This window comes from Falco biarmicus, chromosome 2, assembly GCF_023638135.1.
Source record: "Falco biarmicus isolate bFalBia1 chromosome 2, bFalBia1.pri, whole genome shotgun sequence".
NCBI lineage: Eukaryota > Metazoa > Chordata > Aves > Falconiformes > Falconidae > Falco > Falco biarmicus.
In genome coordinates this window covers 55,465,099-55,486,493 of record NC_079289.1, presented here as the reverse complement: position 1 = coordinate 55,486,493, position 21,395 = coordinate 55,465,099, and the positions used below count along the sequence as shown (strand labels likewise).

Here is a 21,395-nt window from a genome sequence, read left to right as displayed (position 1 = left end):
CAAGAACACATTACACATTGCTTTGGGATCTGCTGTACTAATATATAAGCAGTGAACCTTTTATCAAGATCTATTTCAAGTTTCATCCATTCTGCTGGAAAGAATATTCTCAGTTAACTCTTTATTTTCTGAATTAACAGCCCTGGATTTGTTGATGTTATAGACAGACAGAACACAGTATTAACCTCTTGCAAAAGGACTTTCACCCATTGCCACTGAATTTTACTAAAGATGGAAAATGACCAGAAAATGGCAGATGGAGAACTCACTATTCCCTGCTGGAGTCTGCTCATGTGTTTAGACATCCTCACTGTTAAACCAAATGCCTTATTTCAAAGGTATGTTTTTCTAACTTCACCATCCAGCTATAGGCATTTAGTATTCTTGGTTAGATGAAATTTTTTAGTGCTTGGATTTTTTTCCATTTGTAGGCACATACACACAGCCAGGAAGTCACTTCCTGATCTTTTCTGATAACCTAAGAGGAGAAGTTTGAAGTCTTTCACTGTAAGGCATTTTCCTAGCCCTTTACATATGGCTCACATTGTTCTGAGTTTTCACCATCCTTGTTAAAAGTCTGCATTTAAAAAATGCATACTCTCAAGAGTTTGGCCCCGATGCCAAGTGGCACATGCCCTGCATCTGTTCTACACAGCACTTGGCCTAGGGTTTCCCATGACCCATGTGTTACATATGCTGAGGTGTGCCAGGTACCTGGGCAAAATATTCTGAGGGTGATATTAGGACAGCAGACGCTAAGGTAGTGTTGGATGAATGTGCTAGATTAAGAGGTCAAAAGTGGGTTGACTTTGTGCCCTGACTACTGGCTTTTAGGAATGGTTCCTGATATCCTTCAAACTGTGTCCATGTCTTGGAGGGTATTTATTGGTGCAGGCCAAAACTGTGATGGGGAATGAATTAACATGTAAGTGGTGTGAGTGGTAAATGCTCCAGCCCTTGATCACATCCCAGTCCTTTTTGTTTAGTGATATAGGTAGACGCATCGGTTTGTGTTCAAAGACATAAATCCTTAGCTACTCCTCACCATTGCATGTGTGATGGCTAACTTTTTTTGCTGCAGCAGCTGGAAGTTTCTACCTTGCCTTTTACTGCTGTCTCCTCAGTTCTCTTAAGAATTTCCTTTGCAAGATAGTCTCACATTTTTTAGGTCTGGCAGGTCGTCATTGTTTCCAGATACATGACCTTGTATCTGGCTCTATCAACACATGTTTTATCTAAATGGACTAAAATCATAAGTGGCTTAGATCACTCTCTTGGGCTGTTCTATTCTATAAAATATTTATGTGACCAGTCTGTGCTACCTGCAAAACTCATACTGAGTTCTACCAATAAAAACACTGAATGCTGCAAGACATCACTGGTGTGTGCACAGACTCCCACAGGAAGATAAGGTTATATAGAGGACCACAGTTGTGTGGAAACATGCTGTTTTGATGGTGAATCCCTCTATGACCTCTATGAGGTCAGTCAGCCAGCTAGGAAGGCCAGATACTTATTTTTGAAATTAAAGAACAAGAAGTGCCTACATAGCTTTAAAAATCTGTCTCCATTCTTAAAGTTTTTAATATAGGTTTTCTCAGTGTTGTATAGAAAAAGATTTTAAAGCAGGATGCTGAGTGTTGTCACTTCAAATAACAGGGATGTGTTGCTAAGCTGTATTACAAAACTGACTGATTATCTCTTTGAAAACTACCAGGCAGAGGTGTTCTGTATTGTCATCTGTGAACTGTTGCCTTCACAGTATCATTCTTGTGGGTTTTTTTGTAGTGACCTGTACACCGTTTTTACATTTTCTACAAGATTGTCCTTGAACCGTAAGTTCTGTATGGGGATTCTGGCTATTTAAGTAATTGTGTTGCTTAAATGGCATCACACTGCAATTTTTTTAAAGTGAATTCTAGTGGTGAAGTAATTTCTAGTATGTATTTTAATGTCAAATCAGACTCTGTTAATAACCACTTTGGGTTGCTTAATTTCATATGCTTAATATTGTAATTTTAGTTTCTTGTTCATGTCAGTGCTCTTTTGATTTACATAATTGAGCCATATATTCAGAAATAATTGCATTTTATTTTTTATTTTAGCAGTCAAAACTCTTAGTTGTCTACCTTAGCTTGGGAGAATATTCTGTAGTGTTTTCACAAGCTCCCAGTACATTTACTTTCCTCACTCTTTATCTGATGACCTATTAAATGCTCTCCAGTACTTTGATATAACTGGGCTAAATCTGTTTTTTCAAAATCACCAGATATCTGTCCCTCTGCAGTTTTATTTTTCTAGTGAATCCTACACTATTCACACTAGGGAGATCATTGCTGCTCTCTCCCCATTTCTCTGCATCTGTGGACTAAGATCCCTGCATACAGTTTTCATCTACGGATGGTTGTTTTGCTGGGGTTTTTTGCTGACTTGTTTGGTTCTTTTGTTAAAGAAGAAACACAGGACAGAAAAAGCATCACTGAAGCATGTGGGATCTAACAGCACACTTCACTGCACCTATGTTCTGTGGCCTAGCCTATTAGGTTTTTCTTCAATAAGTTATGAGTACCAGGAACACTCCTGGACCCACTGGAGATTGATTATCCATACAGCTAAACTGGGAGATCGGTCCCAGGAACAGTTTTGGCATGGGCCAGTGCCCCAGACCAATTTTCTGGCATGGTTCAGGAATTATTATAGGCAAGGCACCATGCCCCAAAACAGTTTTCATGAGGCCACCAAGCTTGGGAAGGTAAGAGATTTAGCACCACAGTTTCTCCACGTTCTCAGCTCATTACATTTCAACAGGGCTCTTCCAAGCCTGGAGCTCTGTAATCGTATCTCAGACTATGGAAAGAGCCAGCCTGTTGGTGATACCCATGCTGTAGCAAGTGGAGGCATCTGGCCACAGCACCAGCGAAAAGTCCCCACCATGATTAAGACAGCAACATAGCCGCAGCCATACTACCTCTAAAGGCACTGTTGAGAGCTAAGGCATTTAAAGAACTGATACTTGTTGTTGTATGTTATTGCTATTCAGTACAAGCAGCATTCATTTCACCTAAGTCTAGTCACTGGAAGAGTAAAACATTCAGGCTAGCTTGCCTGGATTGCCACTGTAGTCATTTCTAGAGGCCAGTTCCACCTATCCTGAGAAAGTACATGGACTGGATGGCCATGGGATTGCCTTTGCTGACATTACAGGGAGCCTAGATGCCCAGCTTGGGCTCATCTTTATGCTTTAGTCTGCTGAAGTTGTGTGAGTTCATTTGTAGTTTACACATCAAACTGGACACATCAAAACCAGGCCCGGGACAATACAGATTTGGGTGCAGAACTGCCTGCTAACAGGCAACCTCAACAGCATGAAATATGTCCCTCTAGGAGACATAAAAGCTATAAATGAGAAAGAATTGACACAGAAACCCCTATGCTATTTTGAGAGAAATGAATGGGGAAGAGGATGAACAAGGGGCACAGCTACGTCATGGCACTCAGAGGTCCTTGAGATAACCCCAGCCAAGCTTGTTGCTGAACTGGGGGCTGAATGGCAGTGCCATGCCAATTGAACCGGTAAGTCCTGTGGAGAGGCAGGTCAAGAGGTGCAGAATGGTGCTAAAATATCTTTATTGCCTCTAGGACCCAAGCTGGCAGCTTCCTGTGGTGCAGCACAGTGCTGGTTGGCAGAGGTACACTAGCTCACTCAGAGCTGGCTGCTGACTTTTTATTCTGTTACTGCAGAGCACAGAGCTGACCCATGACACATTTTTAATTGTAAAGTTCAAAACTGGAGGGAAAAGAGCAGTGATATCTCCTTGAGCGATCAGAAACCATTAAAGACTTTGCATAAGGAGAGGGGGGAAAAAACCAGAGACCTGAAAGAGATGGCAACTTGCCACTAGGTTACTCATGGGCAGTAATAACAAGTAGACCCACAGGGATAAAACAGCGGCTGCAGGATGAAGTCTTGTCCTAGAAAGACTCGGCTTTCCTCAGATGAAAGCCTCAGGGGTCTGCCTCTCTTCTACACTGTGCAGCTTTTAGGCATATTTTCATTTCAATAAGGTATCATGGAAATGAACTGGAAATTAGCCAGACTCACTCTTTCTCAGCTCTCCCTGTTCTACAGTACAATGCACTGTGCAAATTCCTGAGGCAGACAACTCTTCTGCTTGTTGGTTTTTTTTTTGTTTTTTGTTTCCGCCCCCCCCCCCCCCCCCCAGCAGTTATAAACCTCTTGATTAGCCAATGGCCACAGGTGCACCATGGTTCCTGGAGGGCAGCTCCCCCAGCCACCATTTGGGAACATGCACCCTGAAGGATGATGCCTGCCTTGCCTTCAGAAATCAGGGTCATCCTGGTGTGTCAAGACAAAAGCTTCTGATGCAATTTTTATGAGTGACTATGAATCCTGGGATTCAGGCTCAGAGCCTGCAAGTACAGGGTGGTATGGCTGAATACTGACAATGAGATGATGCACAGCTTTGGCCTTAAGTGAGATTTATGGCTAGGGCTGTTCATGATGCAAAGAGTTTATCACTGTCAAAACAAAGAGAGAAAACATTCTCTGTCCATTTTAAACAGTTAATTGTAGAGGTTGTTCTCTGTTGAATGGAGGTACAGACATGGGATGTTCAAAGTTTTCTTTCCGGGGTGCTCAAAACATCTCTGTTTAGACTGCGAAATTTTCAGTCTGCAAATCCAAAAACCTCAGATATATGTATATGTGATATACCTATATGTTATAAATTTACAAATAAATCTACACTTTCATCACATGAAAACATTCAGATAAAGGCATCCCAGATGCTCCAAATGCTTTTGGTTTAGCATAACGTCTTGCATAAAAATAATGCTCCAGCATAGTTGTGTTGCATGACAAATGAAGAGCTTCTGTTAATCCCTCAACAGTGATCTCCCAGACAAGATATTTCAGTTTTTATTAATATAGGTCAACATCAACTTAATTTTGCAAGAGGAGACACATTAAATATGTTTTTTCTTTGGCAAAAAGTCCAAGAGATAAGAGACTGCGATGAGTGTTATTTACCCACACCAGTTCACTTTTTTCTCATTTCAAGTATAATTTAATGGGAAAATTCCTCAATTTTTAGATAATGGTTTTGAATGAAAATGCATTTGAGGCAGTTTGAATGTCAATATTTTTTGTGTGAGAAAATGTACATGTAGGGTAAAATGAAGTACTCGCAGCTTTCCTTTCTGTAGAGGAATGAGTACAGATGGATTTAATCTTAGTAATAGTCCTTGCACTTTGACACATCACTTATGCCATCTTTATAACAACAGCCTTAACCCTAACAACAGCCAGGAAATCTAGGTAAGGTCCTACTAACAAGGAAACACTGGCTTTACCTTTTATACATCCCATGGCAAGTGGCACAGAAAAGAAATGGTTTTGTTTTAAGTATGGTTTTTACCAGTTTGCTTTCACACAAATCAGCTAAGGTCTGTAAGCGAGCAACAACCTGGATTTTATTTTAACCAGAATGATAATCCACGAATAAAACACTGCCTTGTAACAGCGTAAGAAATCAATCTAATTCTGTGTCAATCTGCTGCTCGTACACAGAGAGCTCCCTGTGCAAACACACCCCAGTGAAGCTGAAGGCTACTCACAGTGTGAAAACTGAAATGACTGGCAGCTGAGCACCCTTGTGCTTCAGAGAAACAATAACAAGAAAATGTTGTTGAATTTCTTGGGGTGTGTGGTGAATAACAGCATACAGTGCTTCATTTCTTGGGGGAATATGACAGGATTCAGAGTTGCCTTGCCCCAGCAGAGAGATAATTGCTATAATTCATTGGAGAGGCTAATTTCCATTTTTCATTACTGGAGCAAAACTTTGTAAACTGTATTGAAGGGAATGGGAGCTTTTATTTCCTGAGGCTGCATATGTAATCATATTAATTTAAACAACTAGTTGAACCAGCGTATACTGGTCATCACATTTCCTGTCTTCTTTCTGTCATTTTGTAGTTTAATTTCTTCATCCATTTGTATTTGGTTTTACATGCTTTTTCAATTTCTGTGTTTTAAGACATACAGCAAGTAAACTCATTGATGGTGATCAGTTAGCGCAATTTCTACAGGCTCCTTTGTAGAACAGCATAGCCAACATCTAACGTTGATCCTACACTGCTTATGTTTCAGCTGTGCAAAGAGAACACTTTTAAACTATGTCATATTTTAAGATAAGCCTATTCATTTTCCGCTTGCCCTTGCCACATATGCTGATCAAAGGCACTTACATCTAAACAAGTTTTGTTTCTTACAGATGCTTTGCCCGTCTTTTTTTATTCTACAGTACAACTGCTTGTGAAGCTGAATTTATAACTCGGCTACCGTACGCATAGCTACAGCCTGTGATGGAAAAAGCAAAGGATTAGAACTCCACTGCAGGTTCAAGAGGAAAGCAAAGCTGTGTCAAAAGACTTACAAAAACAAAAAAAACAACCAAACCAAACCAAGAAAAGTTACAAGTTATGCCATTAAAATGCAGGAGAACTTTACCATTGTGACTACAACTTCTTTAAGATTTGGCTTACGATATGTAAGCAGACAAGCCAAAAGCTGTTATTCAAACAGCAGAAAAAGAAGAAAGAAAAAGAACTGGAAAGATGCAAAGCATCACAGCAATCAGTAGACTGCTCTCATAGCAACCCTTCTGCAAGTTTTTCTGTAACTGGGAGTGACATTCTCCAGGACTCTTGCCTGGACTATATGGGCCTACAGTTGTGTTCCAGCTTCTGCAGTGTTACATATCAAAGCAAGGAGATACTGAGCTTTGATTTTTTTTTTTTTAAGGCTGCACTTCTGAATGCAGTTCAGAACCACCCCAAAACTGTAGTACTTAATTTTTCTGAACCTTTGAAATCTGTAAAATACAGCTGCAGTTCTGCTTCAACCTGAGATAGCAGACTGGGTCAGAAGCTTACTGTATTTCATTTATTTGCTTATTTCTGTTTCTAGTTCTGACAAAACCAGATAAAGAAGAAACATACAAGAATGATCTGCATTATTGATATCTCCTGCCTGCTTTTCAAAGGCAATATGGTTTGATGGCAAAGGGCTTGGGTGATCAGGATCTGAATTAATTTTTGACTCAAGTTTTTGGTGCAAAAGCTATGTGTTTGCACAGTTCTTAGATTAATAGATCCTTTCTCTTGTCAGGAACCCTAAAAAGGATTGTATCCATAAAAATAAAGAAGAAAAAAGTCCCATGATTTTTTCAATGCACAAAATATTTGAATGTAATCAGGTGTGGGAGAAGAGGTAGACTGACTTTATATTATCTGAACTGGCTTACCCTTCCTCCTTTTATGTTAACGTGCTTCTTGGGTTCAATTATTTTCAGAAGATGTAACTTGCCTCATATTATCCCACAGATGGCTTCCAATGCTTTAAGAAATGTACTATGCAAGCCAAATCTCTGTGATGTTTACACTTCCTTTCAAGGTGGTTTTAGCAATTTTATCTCATTTTATTTTCCTACTTAGGAAAACCTGGCAAAATACCAAAAGAAAAATGTGCAGATGAGTGCTCTTCATGGCAACTAGATGGATGCTTAGTACCTTCCCAAGCCAGGCTAACCTTGGGCTTTCTGATTAGCTTGTTGACATTCAAATTCATCTGATGCCCGTGGATCTTCTCAGGATTAGTATCTCTTCTAGTGAAGAGCAAAGTTAGCTCGAGCTGTCTTGTATGATGCACCCCAAAGGCTAAAAGCTGGTGACTGTGTTGGTGAAAAGCACCTCTTGGCTTTCCTTATATATTCATAAGTGAGCTACCCGAGGCTGGTGATTCTGGCCTCCCTGACCTGAGTTTGCAGTGCAGAGTGGCAGCTTGCTGCCATGGTGGCAGCCAGCGTGGTGTGCTCCATGCTCTGAGCTGTAGGATATCTTTACCGGGCTGTAGTGCTGTGCTGCTGTCCCTTACCATGTAGGCCAGTAGGTGTAGGGTGCTATGCACCTTCTTGCACTGGCTGTGTCGTCATGGCCTTACACACCCAAAGCCTGTACAGGTAAATTCAAAACTGTACATACAGGAAAAAGAAAAACTTTACTGCTTGCCCTCTTTGGCTACTGGAGATAGAAGGAGGCAAGAACACACTTTGTGCTCCCAAGCAAAGGCCTCAAGAGTTTTGACATTCCCTGAACCTGCATATAAGCATACAGCCAATTCCCATAACTGAAATTTCTGGCCACCTTGAACCTTCCTGCCTGTATATTCACATTATGGGGAAACCTGTTCAGGCCTCTCCGTACTGTTCCACTCTTCCCTGTGCTCCAGGGTGCCCTCAATGGAAAATCCAGCACCTTGCTCTGCATCTCTTTCGTGGAAGCTGTCATACTCCACGTAACAAGTTTTTTTTGCTAGCCTAGCATGGATCCTCACATTAGCCCATGAAAGTCATGTTGCCTTTCTCCTTCCCAAATCACCATGCAGCCATAGTTAGGAGCTGTAAAAGAAAGTGAGCATAGGTTCCTGCAGGTTGTAAAAAATGGCGTATGAAAGAGAATTGTGACAATTTGATTTTCCTATGCTGGGCTGACCCCCATAAGGCTGAGCAAAGAAGAAAAATTGCTTTGACTAATCAAATATGATATGGTAGCCACATAAGGAATGGAGCAAACCATATGGACTATCAGAATTTTATTTATATAAACATACTTTCTAAACCAGGAAAACATCTAAATATTAGTAATAAACATTTAAAACACTCCTTGCTCTGCCTCATCCCCCCATTTTCCTCTGTAATTCCTTTATACCAACATATTATGCCTATGATTTCTGTCTCACAGACCCTTTCCCTATTTACCTCTAGCACAACTTCAATCTGACTTTTAACAGCTGCCTAAAGATCTATAGTTGGGATTCTTTGCTCCGTCTGGTTTCTGATAACAGGCAAAGCTCTATTAACTTATCCTGATAAGTTACTATGGCAACTTCCACCAGTGCAGCAAGAATGAAGCATTCACAGCTATGTCCTTATCAGTGCACATTTCCCCTGACTATGCAATTTAATCCATTAAAATTAAATGGTGAATTGTGCAAATGAAGGCTGAGCCTTGGACTTCTTGCTGGAAGTTTGTCATTAGCCTAGATTATAGCATGGGTATTGCTTTCTTTGTTAGAAAACACTTCAGTAAGCCAACAGCTAGTGGAGTAAGGTCTCAAAACCAGATAAAATTGCATTCAGAAATGCAATAAATCTTAAAGAGAACCTTAGTGTTGTTAATCCTGTTATTTGTCACTATTGATAGTGAAAAAATACCAAAACATTCCTGGCTGGTTTAGCACATGGCTACCTGAACAAATGCAAAACAAATTTGGACTTCCTAAGCACTAGACACTCTAGTGCTTCAGATGGGGAAAAAATAAGTAGGTGTGGGTCTAAACTCAGCCATGTGGTCAACATGCAGCAGCTGAGCCCTTCCTGAAAGTCCCAATAAGTTCACTTGCGTTTGCGGGAGAGCTTCCAGAGTGTGTGCAGGCACCTCTTGGGGTGCAAAGTTCAGCAGCTTGCTGGTGTCCTTAGCATCCACTGAGTACTAGCAGAGTATGGCTCATATCCCAGGGTGAGCGCACAGTCTTGGTTGTTTGGTCCAGGAGGCCTTAACTGGTTGTAAGACAGAAATATCTTGATCATATCTCTTCCTTACAATGATGCCCTTCTAATCTCGGTTTTCTTTCTGACAAAGCAAATTGCTAAGAAAGGCAAGAGAGTGTTCTAGCGTTGGGGATGAGTGGCCTTGAAGTGATTGTGGTGCCTTTGCCATGGGGAGACATTAAGGAACAAATGACATTGAAGAATATGTCCCTATATATCATTAACTGTTGTCCAGATTTCTGAAGGAGTATTTGCCAGCCGTGTTATTTCACATTTTAGCACAGAAATAAATCAGCATTACAACCTGTGGGAAATAAGATTTTGTAGAAGTACTTGCACAACTAGTTTGAGAATTCCAGGGATTTGTCCCAGGACATTGCTATGTCAATTTGCAGCTGGTCACATTCCTGAATGAGCTGCCGCATATTTCACAGGCAGTGTTTTTTCTCTAGTCAATCCCTCTCCTATCTGTCTGTATCCAGCTGATTTAATGGTAAAAGAGATTTTTAAGGGACTCAGTTTTGCCACACTGATTTTTATCAAGGAAATGGTGATTTGATAAAAAGTGTGATGAAGCTAGGCCATCTCTGCAGGCAGAGTGGAGCTGAATTTACTGTTTTCCATCTAACAACAAAGGTTTGTACCTGGATGAACTCCACTTGGCCTGGGAGCAAGTGGGGTTGATACAGGAGCTGTTCTGTTTTCTTTCCCAACAGTTCGGGCTTTATAATCTGGGAGAGATGGGTTGCAGTTAAAAACAGCCATGGTTTTCCAATCCCATCACTACTTGTGAAAGTCTTCTGCAGCTCACAAAGAGGAAGGTATTCACAGTCTCCAGGAGTCCTGTACCCTGGACAGCATTGCTTCTCCACTACTCTGCACTTGGAGGTGTAATCTGAACTGAATTGCCCAGGCATAAGTGATAAGGGGAAGGATATGTAAACTTTCTCCTCTTTCCCTTGTGAGGCAAACAGGTTGCCAATTCAGACTTTGTTAACTTGGATGTTATGAAGATCATGCTTTACAGAAACAGCTGATTATTTTTTCCGGATAACTCCATTCCCATAGTGCAAGTGGACATACAGAGACAATCAGTAATGACTGGGAGCCCTGCCTCTTCTACTTCAGAAGAAAAGAACACCTGAAAGAAACATCTCATTAAGATGTTCAAGACAGGAACATGTTTTTAATACATGTTCAATGCCTGGTGCAGGGTGACCCCTTGTTGCCAAAACAAATGGAGTAGAAATACCGTCAAGGTATGTGATAGTAATTTCACAGTCTATCCACATTTGTAGACCATGAGCTTCATGGGACAGAGTCTAAGAATGAAATTAATCTCACAGGATGTCATCATCCATGTCTGAGCTATGAACTCTTCTTCTGCAGTCAATGGTGAGAAACAGGAACTGAAGGGTGCAAGTGTATCTTAATCCAATAGAGATTTTTAAAGTAGCTCAGATCAACTGTGCCCTGAAAGCACCTATTTTTCTCAGCTGACAGCAAAGGATACATTATTTGGCTAGCTGTAGGGTTAGATACCTCCATGTGGTCAACTGGATTTCATCTAAACAAATGAGTAGCAGTTGAAAGGAATTGTATGTAGATATTATTTCTAAGATTATAAATGTTCTATGATTTTTAAGCCCATTAACATTCATTATGTTATTGTGGAAGTTTCTTTCAGGTTCATTTATTATGCAGTGAATTTTTTATAGGTGATTGCTGCTTTTTTTTTCAGCAGAAAAATGCATTTCTCAAATTCCTGTTATTTCTGCACATATATCACACTGCTAACATATGAGCACATAGGTACGTTATATTAAAAAAGGCAATGCACTTCAGGCAATCAGCTTTTGACTTTAGTCACTGTAGCGGTTACTTAGGTAACACAGTTATTATGTACTGGAAATTTTTATGGGCTTAAATGTTTAAGGAGAAAACCAACTTTTATTCCAGTCTGTTTTCATTTGAGTTCCTAGATAGAATTTGTGCTGTCCAAATATATAATAGGAAAGCAAAGTTCCCAGCACTTTAAAGCAAAGGCAATTGTCCTAGGGAAGGTTAAGAGCTGGTTGTGTATCAGCAATGTGGCTTGCTCCCATACAAATGAATAGTAATGTCAGTTGTCCATCAGGCTCTGGCAGCGAGTTAGTCTTGCCTGAATTTATAAGCTTTCAGTGTGGCTGTTGGCCTGTGAGCTGTGTGTCAAAGAACCCCACCACAGATGGTGGAGACCTGGAGTGGGATTCAGTTGCCTGCACACAGACATCCACTGCCTTTGGAGGCATTCCCTTTCTTCCACATGCCAGTACAGGTCTCCAGTAGGTCTTCCACCATCCCCGAGACCCTCACGTGAAGGCCCTAGATGACTCTCTGGAAACTCTGTGTCCTCTTAGTCAGTGGAGTCTAGGGAGTTATTCAGGTGGCAGCTGCCTCACTTTGGTCTAATTTAGGATCTTATGAGTAGCTCCTAGATCCCTCATTCAGTACAGACATAAATGAATCTAATGCTGTTTTGGAGTCCTCTGGAGCATCCAGAAGACTGAAGAACTTCTGCAAGGCCCTTATCGCATCTGTTAGATATTTGCAGATGCATAGATAATTCAGGGCATCTCACTTAGCATGAGGCACTTTTGTCTCAGCAAGCGAATTCTGCCTGTTATTGACCACCTTGACTAGCACTTCATTGCTACCATGGGAGAGTAACAAACCGAACTCCACAGAGCACCCGTATTATAGACATGGAATAAGACACATTTCGTATGTACCAGAAATGACACATACACAACATACATTCAGTGCAGAAGCAGGAAAACCCAAGAAAACCAACAAAGACATGTACACAATGGTCATTTATGATTGCTGCCACCAGATCGCAAAGCCATCAGAACATGGTGAACTTGTGAGCATGGACTCGGTCTCCAGTGAGTACACCTAAGTCCTAAATTCCAATAGCCTCAGTCATGTTCACTTCAATAGGGCTATTCATGGAGAAGTCATGTATTGGTTGCTCAGCAAGGGTTAATCTAACTCAGCTTTAGCCCTCTGTAAGCTAAGTATCTTGCCAAGCCTAAGTTCTTTATAGTTGACATCGAAAAATTGGCACTTCCAGGGAGCTATTCATGCGGTCTCTGACAGATGTCTACATTAGACTGGGAATTATGCTCCAAAAATGCCTGTTTTCTTAACCAGATGTGGAGGGAGTCCATACTTCTAAGTCCTAATCCTGTAGCTGGAGTTTGCTGTTACCGTGTACTTCAGTACACACCAGTGCCCAGAGTAGGATCTGCCGAAGCATCTTGCAGGTATTGTCCTATTTTCCATGGTGACTAAGTATCTGGAGTGATAATATGGGAGCAATGCATCTTGGCCTGATGTGGAGTTGTGATGATGCTGGGTTTACACCCAGACTTAGGATCCAAAAAGTGCTGCTGGGTCAGCTAACAGATGCACAACCTTTAATTGATGATGGATAAAATTAGATATGATGAATCCTTTCCTTCCTCCTTCCCCAGTATTATCAAACATCTTGGCCTTCCCATCAATGGCTGTCTGTAACTAGCCACTCAAGCTTTGCTGTTTACAGGCAGCTGTTATATTTTTTTTAATATTATAGAAGTATTATTTATTATATTATTTATTATTATATTATATTTTAAGATATTATTTCATATTATATCTATATAAATAATATATATATAATTTTATATTATAGAAGTATTGCTATCCCAACAACCTCAGCTGGTACTTAGGTATGATTGGGGTATGGGAGATAAAACCAGGAGGAAAATACAGGAAATCTTTCCTAATGTAAAATATTTGTTTTTGACTAAAGAAAGTTCACAAAAGGGTCACTATTTGTATGAAGGTAAACCTTTTTAGTCCCTGTATTTTACCTCCCCTCTCACCATTAGTAATACACATGAAAGTCGATAAAGTGTCAATTTCTGTCTATTACAACCAAAGCAAAATGTAGGAGATGTTTGGCTTGGGAAATGAGCTTTCAGTCTGCTGTAACCTACTATTTGTTATAAGTGGAGTCCGACATTGCACACTCCTGCTCTGGCAGTGTCCTGTGCTGCAGTCTAGCAAAAAAAAAAACAAACAAAAAAACGCTGCAAAAGGGTGGAGAAAACTAATTGCCAGTAAAGTATGACACATATTTCTCTTTGGAGAGTGAGAATCACTATGTGCAATTAATTCAGAAATTACCAAAGCTTTAATCTTTCTGTTGGTATCCACACTTGTGCACAGCTCACTTTGATTCTGAAAAGGCATTTTAAGGTCTGTAGTAATTTTCACAAAAGGTCCCTCTAATTCTCTAGTGGTAAATGAACTGGTGGTATATTACACATCATTTTTTAATGGAAACTTAGAACTTGTTGATTGTACTCACATTAACAATGCAAGAATTCATCACAGTTTAACACCTTCCAGGCAGGTAGTCAGTCATCATTACTGTCATGTTACTTGGAATCATCTAAATGAGCATAGTTTATGCACAGCAAGTGGGCACACAAGCCCTGCTACCAATTTTTAAACCATATTTTTTCTTTTAATTTCATGTCAAGATGCTAAAGTGCAAGGGCTGCTTATACAGTCACTATCTTTCTTTAGCATTAACAAGAACATTAAGAATTCACTTTTCCTTCTGCGCAGATTTGTGCACAGACATATGAAATGAAATGTGATCTATCTTTCAGCTGAAAGAGCAGTGTTGATGTATTTCCTGCTTGGATTCATCTTCCAGAAGCTGATAATACAAACTTTCTGTATATTGGAAAAAAAAACCCTAGTCTTTATTGAGCAGAGGCTAAAACATCAAATGAAAGAAAGTGGATTTTAATCCAGATGTACAAGGGGGAATTGCCATCAAATAAAACTTGTGCAGCTTCTGAATGAACTATTTTTGTTGGAGATTAGCCACCCTTCTAAGTACCTGATGATACCTCAATGATGAGTATGATTAGAAGTATGATTGGAACTATCTGTCAATATATTTTATAGACCAAAATCACCTTTGTGCGGATTTGATTCCTAGAGCCTAACTCCAAAGGCTAGCATTACGGTTACATTTAGACATCTACAATTTGGATGTTTGAGGTAATCATCCAGATTCTCTTCATACTCAGTGGAGAGAAATGGGTAATTCAGAGGGTAATTCAGATTTGTGTAATCTCCAAATGGGTATCTTAAGCAAGGTCAGGAGGTGCCTAATTCTCTCCATAAATTAGCAGAGAAATGAGGTGATAGCTCAGACCCTAATACCCAAGCTCATATCACACATGTGATCACATATGTGGAATCACATAATTTCTCAACGTACAGCAACTGAAGACCCATGACTATGCCATTTCTTTGCCTTAATGTGTGCAGACAAGTCTAGTAATCAGGAGTGCATTCTGCCTACAGCTTTTGTAATCCCCAGCTCTGTAACAGGGATACATAATACCAGCCATACCCCTAAGACTTTCCTGGAAATGGGATGATGACTCTCAGTGGGTCTTCACACACATCAGGTAAAGGAAGTTCAACTAGTACTAACAGGTACATTTTTAGAAGATGTTCAAGCAGTCACCGTGTTCATTAAGACAGGCAACACCTCACTCTTCAGGTAAGGCAGACACTGCATGGTAATCAAGATTGTGCATTTTTTTGCATAACTAATTAAGGTAGAGATCTGCCCTTCCTGTTACTCTTGGAAAATGGTCTTTCCTTGCTTATACTAAGCAGGATCCGAACAGCAGGCAGACCCATTCCACCTGAAGACAGAGGTAACCGCTGTAATAAAACTCTTTCTAAATAACCACCTCACACACATTAGGAATGCAATGCATCAGATACAGCAGCACGCAGAACCATTCACTTGGTGGATGGAATAATATTGCTGTTTTTAAAAACTGGACTCTGGCAGGTCTCCCAGGAGGGTTCTGACAGCCACCATCATTCATCCACTTTTGCCATCTGAAACTGATATTGACCACAAGGGAAAAAGCGATCACACAGACTTAAACTTACTTAGATATTGCTGTGACACAGGAACAGAGAATAAAACTTGACACTAAGCAAACACCTATTTTTCGAGTACCAAGCAAATCCTAAATCTGACACCAAATGACCACGACAAATGTTGTAAAACATATTTATTCATTGTGTGTATTGTATCCAGGCAGCTAATAAGAAACAGGACTGTTTAAACACACAAAACCTAAAATGGGAGGAGCTGTACACCTTACATTTTACAGGAGTTACCTGCTGATGAACATCACACAGGGTGAAATGGCATGTCCAAGAGCACAGCATCTAAGTGTTGCAGGGGGGAGTAGCCTGGGGGAAGTCAGTGGGCTTCTAAAACACCTGCATGAGCCTGTCATCTTCACTCCTAAGAGTGTGACCAAAACCTCCTGAGCCATGAAGTCTTTTACAGCTCATTGTTTATATCTTTCCCTATGACCTCCGTATGTAGAAAGTGTTTGAAAAATTAATCTCGGTATTTAAAACCCTGTAGGATTTATACCTACTGGATTTTATTCTAGGACCTCTTGAGAAATAATATGTTGAGAATAAGCAACCTATCTCAGGAAAATTGTGCTACCACTGCATATATTTAACATTTCTAGACTCCGGACTAAATGGATTCTAACAAAATTGAAACATAACTCCACTTTCGGGAGTGCCCCAGAGGATTGCCTGGGCAATTCAGATCTTTGTCCATAGTATACTGTCCTGTTAATTTTAGTCTTTTATAGCTAAAATGCAAAGCAGATTAAATTTTTATTTTAATCATATTTTCTACTTTATGTAGTTTTGGAGCACTGGGAAGGAAGTGTTCACAACAGATTTCTTAGGTCACTATTGCATTTTTTTATTGTAACAAAAATCATTACACAATGTAATAAAAAAATTATTAAAAGTATGACTGAATGGACACTTAAAATACATCCCGCTTTATTCCTAAAAAAATGTTTCAGGGTCTTTTCCTCATGGAAATTGAGACTTTATTTACTTTTATTTTAAGGAGAGCAGGAGGGAAGGTAAAAGAACATTTTCCTACAAAATGTGACACAATATATTCCCCTCCACACGGTAAAGAGCATGAGAGGTTTTCTTTTTCAGACTGGGTGCACGCTCATCCACTTATCTATGCAGCTGCTATACTGTACTGGAATGTAAATCATTTGCAAAACGCCATGGCCAATTTCTCAGTTGCCTATCTCCATAGTAGGCATGTGCATTATGTATTATATGGTTAATAGTGCATCAGCTCCCTTGTGGAAAATCATGAAAGCTTCCGTGTCCTTCTGAAAGAAAATGTGGAATTATTTTATACACGTCCAGCCAGGTCAGGCTGCAGTATGTTCTTGGGAGACATTCCAGCTGATTTAAGGCAGCACTGTGCCGTACAGTGATGTGGTGGATACAGAGGTACTTGAGGCAGCTCAAACGCAGGAGGTAGTATGGCTTTATCAGCATGGTGCTCCCTGTAGACTAATTAGTTCTGTTAAGAAGCAGTCCCAGCTAAATGCTTTGAGGTACTTCACAAGTGAGATGATACATATCTGTGTGGTGCTGCGTTCCTGCCTTCCCCATGGGCTGTGCTGAGCCCTGCCGAGGAGGCCTTCTGTCTGAAACCAGGGACCTCTAACATCCGCAAAAACTTACGAAGCTGGAAAGCGTAAGGGAATGTACTTCATCAAGCTCCCACAGAGAAGCTCAGTGGTTTCCCTAAGATCAGACAGCAAGACAGGGACAATTCTAGGCAGTGAGCCCAGGAAGGCCTGGGAGCTTGTTTCCATCACTCCAGTGCTGTCTCAGGGCACAAGACCCAGAGCTAAATGCCACCACCGTGTCTGCACTGCTGCACATGCATATGCTGGGTCTGAGACCACGAGGATTCTTAATGCCAGCTCTTAGTTCTCTGAGGGAATTCATATGCTCCTTTCTGGGGGTGAGGCATTGTCCTTCAGGTGGGAGAAAAATATTGGAAGGAACCAGCAGCAAGGGCTGGGCAGAATTAAATCAGCCAGAATGCAAAATTACAGGAAGAACTGCTAGCATTTTAGCCTACAAGACACACACAAAGTAAAGATGGTGAAGATGAAACTTAAGTGTTTTGCCCAGCATTGTACAAAGACAAATGGGAATGAAGGTGAAGAATAAGAATACCAAAGCTTACACCATGTTGCATTGTCCTCCAGATAGTCCTCTGGGAAGCAAGAGGGAAACAGATTCAGAGAACAGAAAAACAAACAAAACAAAACAAAATAAACCACAGGTTATACCAAACAGGCAACCACAGAGAAGATAACGAGTCTTTATAAGCAGTTGATTTTAAATGAGAAATTTTAGATCATGCTCCACAAAAGCAGCTGAGCTCAGTTCGTTAAAATTATTTAATTTCTGACAATATTTATCTTACTGAACTTTAGATGTAATTGCTAGATGCCTAGACTAAGGTTGTCACTTTTTGGCACTTTGTAGTACAGGGACATGGAATGATTTCTCTGAGCTGTTTAAACATACTTTAGGATGAGATGAGTCATGCTTTAGAAATATTTGATCTCAATTCAATTGCCTAAACCTATGTTTAGACAACTGAATGAAGACCTTTACTTCTCTCTGTTAACAATAAAAACTACAGTCATCTAGATTTCAAATCTAGACAACTGGTTATAGGTATCTATATGGATCAGAAAAGTCCTCATTTTTTGCTTCTGTTACAGTCAGTAGAGAAATAGGGTGGAATCCAGTCACCTAAATATAGGCATAGCAAGTGAATTTAATTGCTCTGAGGTATTCCATCTTACTTCCAGCTAGGTCTCCTGTAACTTCTTTTTCACATTTGGGCATCTTGAAGACCCTAGGCATCTCAAATAGGTGACTATGTTTACGTAGCTGAATTCCACTTAGAGAGACCTGCAGAGGATAGCTGGGGCTCAGTTCTGTTCTCCCACTTGGATGCCACATAGTAGGCATCCTCTAAGGTCTTCTACCCTGCCTTCAACTGCTAGTCCAGGAGGGCATGAGCATCCCAAATTACTGTCCTATCTGCCAGCTCAATTAGCTGTTTTAGATACTCTGAGGCATCTCAGTGTTGCATATCTACATGTAGTTATCTCAGTGAGCCTTTCATTTCGTAATCTGTGACAGATGGGGTGAATCACTCTCCAAAGATGTATGTCTCTGTCCATTGACTTCAGAAAGAGCCTGACTTAGGCCCTGTACTGTGAAGATGTGATTGAATTCTATCTTTAATTGCTTAAGCTGCTGCAGCATGTTCTACTCAGCTCCCCACAACTGCTCCAGAAGTATATTGGTCTCCTCTAGTCCTGTACCATTATCTGCTGCTCCCATGTGTCAGATATTCTGTGATGTCTTAGATGGTGCTTTACACCCACACTTGGACAACTCTCTCAAGCTCTGTGTAACTTCTTAAATACATCTGATGCATTTTAAACCAGTTATACCATTGCTTTCAGGGGATATTTTTTCACATTTATCACAATCTATTTTGATCTATCTCTTATTTATTGAGTGTTACTGGTTACAGCTATAACAATAACACAGGGAAACCATTTCCTCTCCTCTTGGAATGGAATAGCTAGATTAATCACATAAATTCAGGCAAGGATGAAGGAACACTTTCTTAGATGGGTTCAGTACCTGGTGATTTCAGTGTAGGCTTCTTATGAGGGCTGCTTTGTGCAACACATCTGCTAAAATATGCTCAACTGATTTAAGCTTATAAATAGGGGTATAAGCAGGAGTAAAGAAAAACTGGTACAGATATACTACATGTTTGTGAAAGACTGAAATGCAGAAGAAATATTTTCTAAACTTTGTCTCTTCTGAGGACATGCTGTCAAAGACAGATGGAAGCAGAACTGTTTGTCGCTTCTTTGGAGGTTTACATAACTGCATGTTTGTACTGTGTGATGACAGTTTAAAGTTAAGTGGTCTGACAGTGTTTTATGAATACAGACTCCAGAATAGACTTCTAAAAGCATTAATGTAACACTGAACAGTCAGCTGACTCATAAGGAAAGATTTGTTATATCTATAATAATCAAAAGGGGCTTTAACAGTTTGACACTACTATCAAAATGCTAATATTACTGTACGTTTGTATTAAGCAAGCAATAGAAAATGGTCGGTGTGCAGACTGGAAAACTGCTGTGAGTGGGATCTCCTTACGTCCTGTTAACAATGCAATGGTTAGGAGGATCTGAATGAAGCTGGTCCTCCAGGCTCTGTCTATAGTTAATGAAGAGAGATGTGTGATTCAGGGAATGATTCAGCACATTAAATGCCAAGGATCTAATGCAGGCAGGTTGAAAGGTGTTCCTGTGAGGCAGGAGTGCAGCATTTATATCCTTCTGGAGAAAATTACCCAAGCTAGTGTGAGATGCAGGCAGTGACCTTTCCCAAGTGCTGCTAAGGGATTACAGCTCTGAAACAAGGCCTTCTGCTCTAATCCACATAAACAGCCTTTCCTCACTCCAGCTGAGGTCAGTGGCCATCTCTCACTTGAGGGACTGCTGGTCTTAGCCCAAAAGGAGATAACGCATGCATCACTGACATTTGGAGATAGATTTGATACCAATGCTCATCGCTAACAGATCATAAATAGTTATTATTTTAAATATCACCAGCAAGAAAAACAAACAGGTATTTGGCTTGAATACTTTGTAAAGTAACAGCAGCAATGCTGAGTTCCCTATTTTTTCTGAAATAATGCACAAACATACCTAGTTAAAGTCAAAGACAAGTTCCACTTTGAAAGTCTACAAGTAATAGGGGTTATGAAGGAATTGCATTGGCAATTTTCATTAGTTACAGCCTTTAAAGTCTGGAAGCATATGACACATCTCTGCTTTATTCAGGATGCTTCTCAGTATTTTGGAAGCTTGTAGTTTAAAAAGGATATTGATGTGTTTAGAAGTATTGTCCTTATGTCAATACGGAACGTCTCTTAAATCTGTCTTTTTCATTGCAAAAATCCTTCAGCTGTTCTTATAACAGGAGAGTAATCCAAGCTGAACTGTACTACCAGCCTTCCTTTTGATGTTCTTCCTTCCACTTCCTCTGTTTGCAACTTTTAGCTTTGACAGAACGTGTTTGAAACCTGCAGGCTTTGGTGACCTTCCATTTCACTTGGCTAATTCTAGATTAAGATCCAGGCCTCTGCACTGAGCAATACACAAGGGCTGGTTCTCTGCATCTAAAATGAAAGGGTAAAATTAAGATCCCGTCAAATAGGGATTGAATATTGCCAGCCAGATTTTTAGCCTGTGATGCTACACTGGGTTATGAACCTGCTGTGGTAGAAAGACCTAAGTATACAATGGAGGTAAACATCTTCTTTTCTGCTTCTCCTTGTAGGATAATGAGGCTATACAATTTCTAGATGAGCAGAAAATTAACAAACGTTAGTTTGCTACAGGGTAATCCCATTTCTTGACTAGAAATGCCATGTTATTTTCCAGTTGAATTGCCGTGAAGATTGACAGAATACAATAGATGGATAGAGTACAGCACAGATAGAGGCAATTGGGAAGACTGGCACTGTGCAAGACTGCTGTGATCGTCAAATGAATTTGCTGAACGATGGTGCCAAGAAGATACCCAGGTTCTTATCTGAATTAGTACATTTAGGTTCTCGCTCAGTGATTTAAGCTGTGTGTCGGAGAAACCTCTAGGTATTTTAGGCTTGTGATCAGAACCATAGCAAAACATTTTGGTGCCCCAGCACGGCCAGCA

General features: G+C 40.3%; 1 protein-coding gene across 1 annotated transcript in view; it reads right to left on the bottom strand.

Moving 5' to 3' along the window:
• GPC6 (glypican 6) overlaps nucleotides 1-21,395 on the bottom strand; it is a 772,237-nt gene that overhangs the window by 43,827 nt on the left and 707,015 nt on the right. The gene's annotated exons all lie outside the window — the stretch shown is intronic.